Below are 6,473 nucleotides of genomic sequence, written 5' to 3'. Positions count from 1 at the left end.
TGGAGTTAAGGAAGAACCACCCGCGGCGGGGACAGGGGCTCGCCGGAGAGGTACTCACTATCTATCTTAGGGTTCAGGGTGGGGGGCGGGGGGCCTAGAGGGCTGGCCGGGGCGGCGGTGGGGAGTTGTTTCGGGGCGGCGAGGCGGCACTGGGGCCGGCGGTTCGGCCGGTGGTGGCTGGCGGCTCAGGGGGGTGCAGGTTGAATATGAACTATAGGCCCTCCCTAAACTACATGTCAAGTGCCTCTCTGCTACCATTGCGTTCAGTTTCGACATTAGCATTCAGATTCCACAGTAAATTTCAGTTTCGACAGTTAAGTTCAGAGTCAACAGTTTTTACCTCATCTGTTGTAGTCAGGTGGTTTTTGGTGATGTAAATTTTACATCTATTTTACATCATCTATTGGAGATGCTATTAGAATCCCACTTGAGATTGATGATGTTTGTCTTGTGCTGCTTCAACCTTGACGTCTTATGGCTCACCGGAGCTGCTCCAATGACAGAACGATCCATCACAACAGAGCAGTGCCCTGGATGCCGTCTACAGATTCCTCAGATCTTCCCCCACACCTCCGACAGCCACCTCTGCCTCAACTGCTTCAGCAACCAACCCAATGATGCTGAGGTCGACACGGCTATGGCAAAGTGGTTGTACACTTGTTGCATCACTTATTACTATACATTCACGTCGATCCATTAGGGCTATTTTGGTTCAACGCAAAAACATAACAATAGGGAATTTTCCAATGGCACTCTACTATTCAATTATTCATGCATTTTGTTGAAAGGAATGAAGCAAAACATCCACCTGGACCTACTTTTCAAAATCCTATGCATGAAAACAAGACCAAGTGCATTAGTGGCAGAATAGCATTCTAACTGTACATGCTTTCATATGGTTTCACTTTATTTTGGCCATGTTTCTTTGCATTCCTCTGCTCTTCCAATTCCTGTAAACCAAACACCCAAGTTGACAGAAATCCTGTGTTTACAAATGCTCTGTTTACCATGTGCATTCCTATCCTATTCTGGTCTTTTTCCTATCCCTGCATTTTTAGAATCATGCAAGCCAAATGAGCCCTTACAGAATTACTTCAGTTAAGGTAGGTGTCGAAGGAAACTTTGTGTGGTTTGTCCTGCTCCTGCTGCGACATCGTCCACCTCACCTGAGTTGCTCCATCGATAGAAGCATCCACCAAACCAGACATCACGACTCCTGACCGTCTTTCGCCGCCTTAGATCTCCTTCCCTGCCGCCGGCACCCACCGCAACGGCATCACCATCATTGACTGAGCAGATGAACCTGAGGAGTACACGGGTCCACAAGAGAGGTCGCACTCTTTTGTTTCTGCTTATGTTATGCATTCCTTAAACTTACCTGCTACTTTATCGTCCTGTTCAGCTCTTGGACTCCCAAGTTAGGTCCAAATTAATGTTCAAACTTGAGTTCTAAATTAGTTGTGGGGCACATATCGAGGCAACAATGAATAGTATGTCTGTCTAATATCTGGTTCACCTAGGGTATGCCTATGTTGTTCATCTTGGGTGGGAAACAAATAGTAAAGCAATCATCATCTGTCTTTTTATTAAATTGAAGCAATCATCAGCCAGCTATCATTATTTTTGGATCCATCCACTGGTTGCTACCATCACTCTAAATTTCTGCATGCTCTCCTTACATAATCTCACCATATTTTTTTCGTATGCATGTCAGATATTGTACACAGTCATGTTGAACATGTAGAGAAAAAGATAAGAGTTTTGCGCGGCAATACAATGTCATGCAGACATTGCTCCATGGTGGGTTCAATGGCAAACCCTCCCCACCCCTCTCAAGATTGTAATCCATAGGAAGATATCTATTCCGAGGCGAATTCAGACGCCGCTGACCACTCCTATTTACCCCCCAAGGTGTTTGCTCTACCTTGGCATGATGATGTTAGTCATATCATGCATATGTTGCCTTGCAGTGCCTACTTTTGACATCATATATGTCATCTGCTTAGTTTAGACATGTTCTATAATGCCACTTGTTTAGTTTCTATATCATATATGGGAATTATGCAGTCTCATGTCTTTTAGCCAGCCATAATACATGTGAAATGTGCAATGCCATCCTGTTTAACCAGGCATCATATATTTGAATGATTTCTTGCCCATCTTTTTCTGCATTATATTTCCATTTGTCGACAATGTTTGTACATTAAACTACTCTTCTTGTGAATCAGCCATTTGGGTGGGAGATGGAAAAATCTGGAGTGAAAACAAGGCCTTCAGAGCAGACAGTGCTACCTGTCGAAGCAGATCTCTTGTTGGGTCCCGATAGCTCCTCAGAGATGGATTCAGAGACAGATGACCAGTCCTATTCCCCCACTGAGGTGTATGCTCTAACTTGGCATGGTTATACTGCTCATATCATGCATATGGTGTCTTGCATTGCATAGTTTAGACATCATATACACAATATTCAACACCATGTTCTTAGTTCAGATATCATATCGAATGCCCTCTGTTTAGCATATAAATCACATATGTGAATTAAATAATTGCGATCATGATTACTTAGATAACATGTAGGTGAATTATGTCATGCGATCCTGTTTAGTTATTCATCATATCTTTGAATTATGTTATGCTATGCTATCTAGTTTATATAGACATCATATATGTGAAATTATGTCATGCTATCCGTTTTAGTTAAACAATATACATGTCAACTATTTCATGCCCTCTTTTTTCCACACTATCTATTGCATCTGTCTCTCATACAATGTGTGTACATTCAACTATGTTTCCTGTTTATCAGCCATTTGAATTGGAGCGGGTGATGCCAGTATCTAGCAAACTAAAAACACGGTATTCAAATAAAACAGTGCTACCTCTTGGTGGAGATAGCACCCCGGTTGTACATGCACAAGAACCAACCCTACCACACATAACCCAAACTCTCATAGATTGTACCCCTACTGCGATGGACAGAGAACCAACTTCACCCAATCTAACCCCAACCCCAGCCGATAGTAACCCAGTTCCTGTTGACACATCGCCATCTCCACCGCAGAGCTCCCAAACAAGAGCAGTTAGTAAGGCAGCTCCAGTGACCAAAGGGCCAGTACTATCATGGCGAACCCCAACTCCACCAGTTAGTACCCCTATTCCCGTGGAGGAAGCGCAACCAGCTAGTCGTAGTTTAGCATCTATCACATTGGATGTTGTTAAATTGTATGTGCGTATCTTCCCATCTTGGAAATATTATACTGAAGATGAAGGAAAATGCCAGTTGCAGGTGTTTGTCCAGGAGTTATGTGTAAGTAATGTTATTCATGGCAATTACTTTACTTCGTCCCATACATCCTACCTCCATGATGGTTATAATACAGCAAATTTTCGCATTTTTCTCTATAGAGAAGGACCGATTTGGAAACTCAAGATGAGGTAACCTGTGCTAATACCTCTGCTATCTTCAAGAATGCTTGGTGGCAGTATCAGAATTACTTGAAGAAAACGTACTTCACCAGCAAAGAAACTCATCAAATTCCCTTACGTTCTCCTGAGACACATTTACTGGACGATGACTGGGAACGCCTTGTTCTGTACTGGTCCCGAACCAAGAATGTGGTAAGGTCTATGAGCTCATTTTCTATTTTTAAGTATTATATTCTTGCGTCTAATTGTACTCTGTTCATGTAGAACAAGTGCCTAAACTTGAAGAACAACGGTTCTAATTTAAGATTCCATTGCTATCATAGTTCAAAAAAGCGCTAGGCATTAATTGTGCGTTTTGCCACCGCCTTGCGCTTTACTAACCAAAGCGCATGCTTATGTGCAGTTATGCACAGATTAAGCGTAGTTATGCGCAATGTGTTTTGCCAACGCCTAGAGCCTAGGCGCGCTTAAGCGCTTGCTTAGGCGCGCCTTTTTTAACTATGATTGCTTTGCTCTTGTATCACTGTATTTACTCATACAAACTTATTTTTAAATTGAAGGATCCAATCGAAACTCCAATGGCATAGCAGGTATGTTCACGCATGTTTCTTTAACAGGTTTGCTCTTATCAATAGCTCTGTTGATTTCAATTTCAATTGTGTATACAGTTGACTTTCATATCATGCACATTACTAGCATCACAACAGAGCCAATAGTGTTGTTGTACATGTAGACCCTTGGTACCCATCTGAAACCTTGTTGTGCCGTGTAGTTTCCCATGCTTTGTATTCTTTCACTGCTGCTTTGTCTTGAACTGACATGATTTGAACCGTGTCTCTATTTTAATTTGGCAAGACAATGCAGTGACCATAGGACATAGATATATGTTTGTTTGATGCTTTTATTATGTACTAGTACTTGGCAATAGAAGACTTGGTAGTTTAATCCTGTCCACCTTACTAATGAACTGGTTCACCAAAATGAGTTTCATATACTAGTACATGCTAAACTTGTTATGTGTCTGCTTGTTTCTTCTTTTAGAATGTTGACAGAATATTGGGGAAGAGTGCCTTATTAAGCAATGGTAAAGGAAGTAATGCAGATAAGGTTCAGGATAGTGACACATCCTTGTTGGTCTCCAACAAAGCTGATAAAACAGCTAAGGAAGACTATCTTGAAGACAGCGAGACAACCCCAAAGTCCTATCTTGGTTTAGTGTTCGAGTTACTGGCCACTACGGCTTGCACAAGCTATTCAAACTCACTGTCTGAATCAGTTCGGTTTCTTGAGTCTCAACTATAAGCTGAAAGACATCGATCAGCTATGCTACGACAAGAAGCGGAAGGACCGCAGAAGTCCGTGGAGCATTCAGATGCATACTTTCTGGTGCAACAGCAAGCGTTGGAGGATTTTAGTGCCAAACAGGACAAAGCTAATAAGCTTGCTAAGCTTATTGCCAGCATGGTGGATACCCAGGATAACCTTTCTTGAGCTCTTCTGAAGTTGTTTCAGTTATGCTCTCCTTTTGCTGCCGCGTTTATTTGCACTGGTGGCCAATTTTGACGGCCGATGTATGTAATATGCTGCTTTGTGCCCTATATTTGCACTGGTGGCGAACTTTGATCCCCAGTGGATGTAATATGTGTAATAGCGGTAATAGGCTAGCATTAATTGCTTGCTTATTTATTTCCTTATTGTCTTGTTTAGTTGTTTACTTGTAGTCAATGCAGTTCTTTTTCTGTGTTTTTCTAGTGGCCACAATAGCCAATTTTTGGTAACTGATATGTCTCCAACGTATCTACTTTTCCAAACACTCTTGCCCTTGTTTTGGACTCTAATTTGCATGATTTGAATGAAACTAAACCGGACTGACGCATTTTTCAGCAGAACTGCCATGATGTTGTTTTATGTGTAGAAAATAGAAGTTCTCAGAATGTCCTGAAAATCCTCGGAGGCACTTTTTGGAAAATATAAAAAAATACTAGCGAAAGAATCAAGACCAGGGGCCCACACCCTGTCCACGAGGGTGGGGGCGCGCCCACCCCCTGGGTGCGCTCCCCTGTCTTGTGGCCCCCCTGAGGCTCCGCCAACCTCAACTCCAACTCCATATATTTCGTCTCGCGGAGAGAAAAATCAGACAGAAAAATTCATCGTGTTTTACGATACGGAGCCGCCGCCAAGCCCTAATCTCTCTCGAGAGGGCTGATCTGGAGGCCGTTCGGGGCTCCGGAGAGGCTGATTCGTCGCCGTCATCATCATCAACCATCCTCCATCACCAATTTCATGATGCTCACCGCCGTGCGTGAGTAATTCCATCGTAGGCTTGCTGGACGGTGATGGGTTGGATGATATTTACCATGTAATCAAGTTAGTTTTGTTAGGGTTTGATCCCTAGTATCCACTATGTTCTGAGATTGATGTTGCTATGACTTTGCTATGCTTAATGCTTGTCACTAGGGCCCGAGTGCCATGATTTCAGATCTGAACCTATTATGTTTTCAGGAATATATGTGTGTTCTTGATCCTATCTTGCAAGTATATAGTCACCTATTATGTGTTATGATCCGACAACCCCGAAGTGTCAATAATCGGCATACTTCTCGGTGATGACCATAGTTTGAGGAGTTCATGTATTCACTATGTGCTAATGCTTTGTTCCGGTTCTCTATTAAAAGGAGGCCTTAATATCCCTTAGTTTCCACTAGGACCCCGCTGCCACGGGAGGGTAGGACAAAAGATGTCATGCAAGTTCTTTTCCATAAGCACGTATGACTATATACGGAATACATGCCTACATTACATTGATGAACTGGAGCTAGTTTTGTGTCACCCTATGTTATAGCTATTACATGAGGAATCGCATCCGACATAATTATCCATCACTGATCCAATGCCTACGAGCTTTTCACATCTTGTGCTTCGCTTATTTACTTTTCCGTTGCTATTGTTACAATCACTACAAAATCCAAAAATATTACTTTTGCCACTGTTACCTTTATTATCATACTACTTTGCTACTAAATACTTTGTTGCAGATACTAAGTTAT

Source organism: Triticum dicoccoides, chromosome 7B (genome assembly GCF_002162155.2).
Source record: "Triticum dicoccoides isolate Atlit2015 ecotype Zavitan chromosome 7B, WEW_v2.0, whole genome shotgun sequence".
Taxonomy (NCBI): Eukaryota; Viridiplantae; Streptophyta; class Magnoliopsida; order Poales; family Poaceae; genus Triticum; species Triticum dicoccoides.
This window is presented reverse-complemented; position numbering follows the sequence as displayed.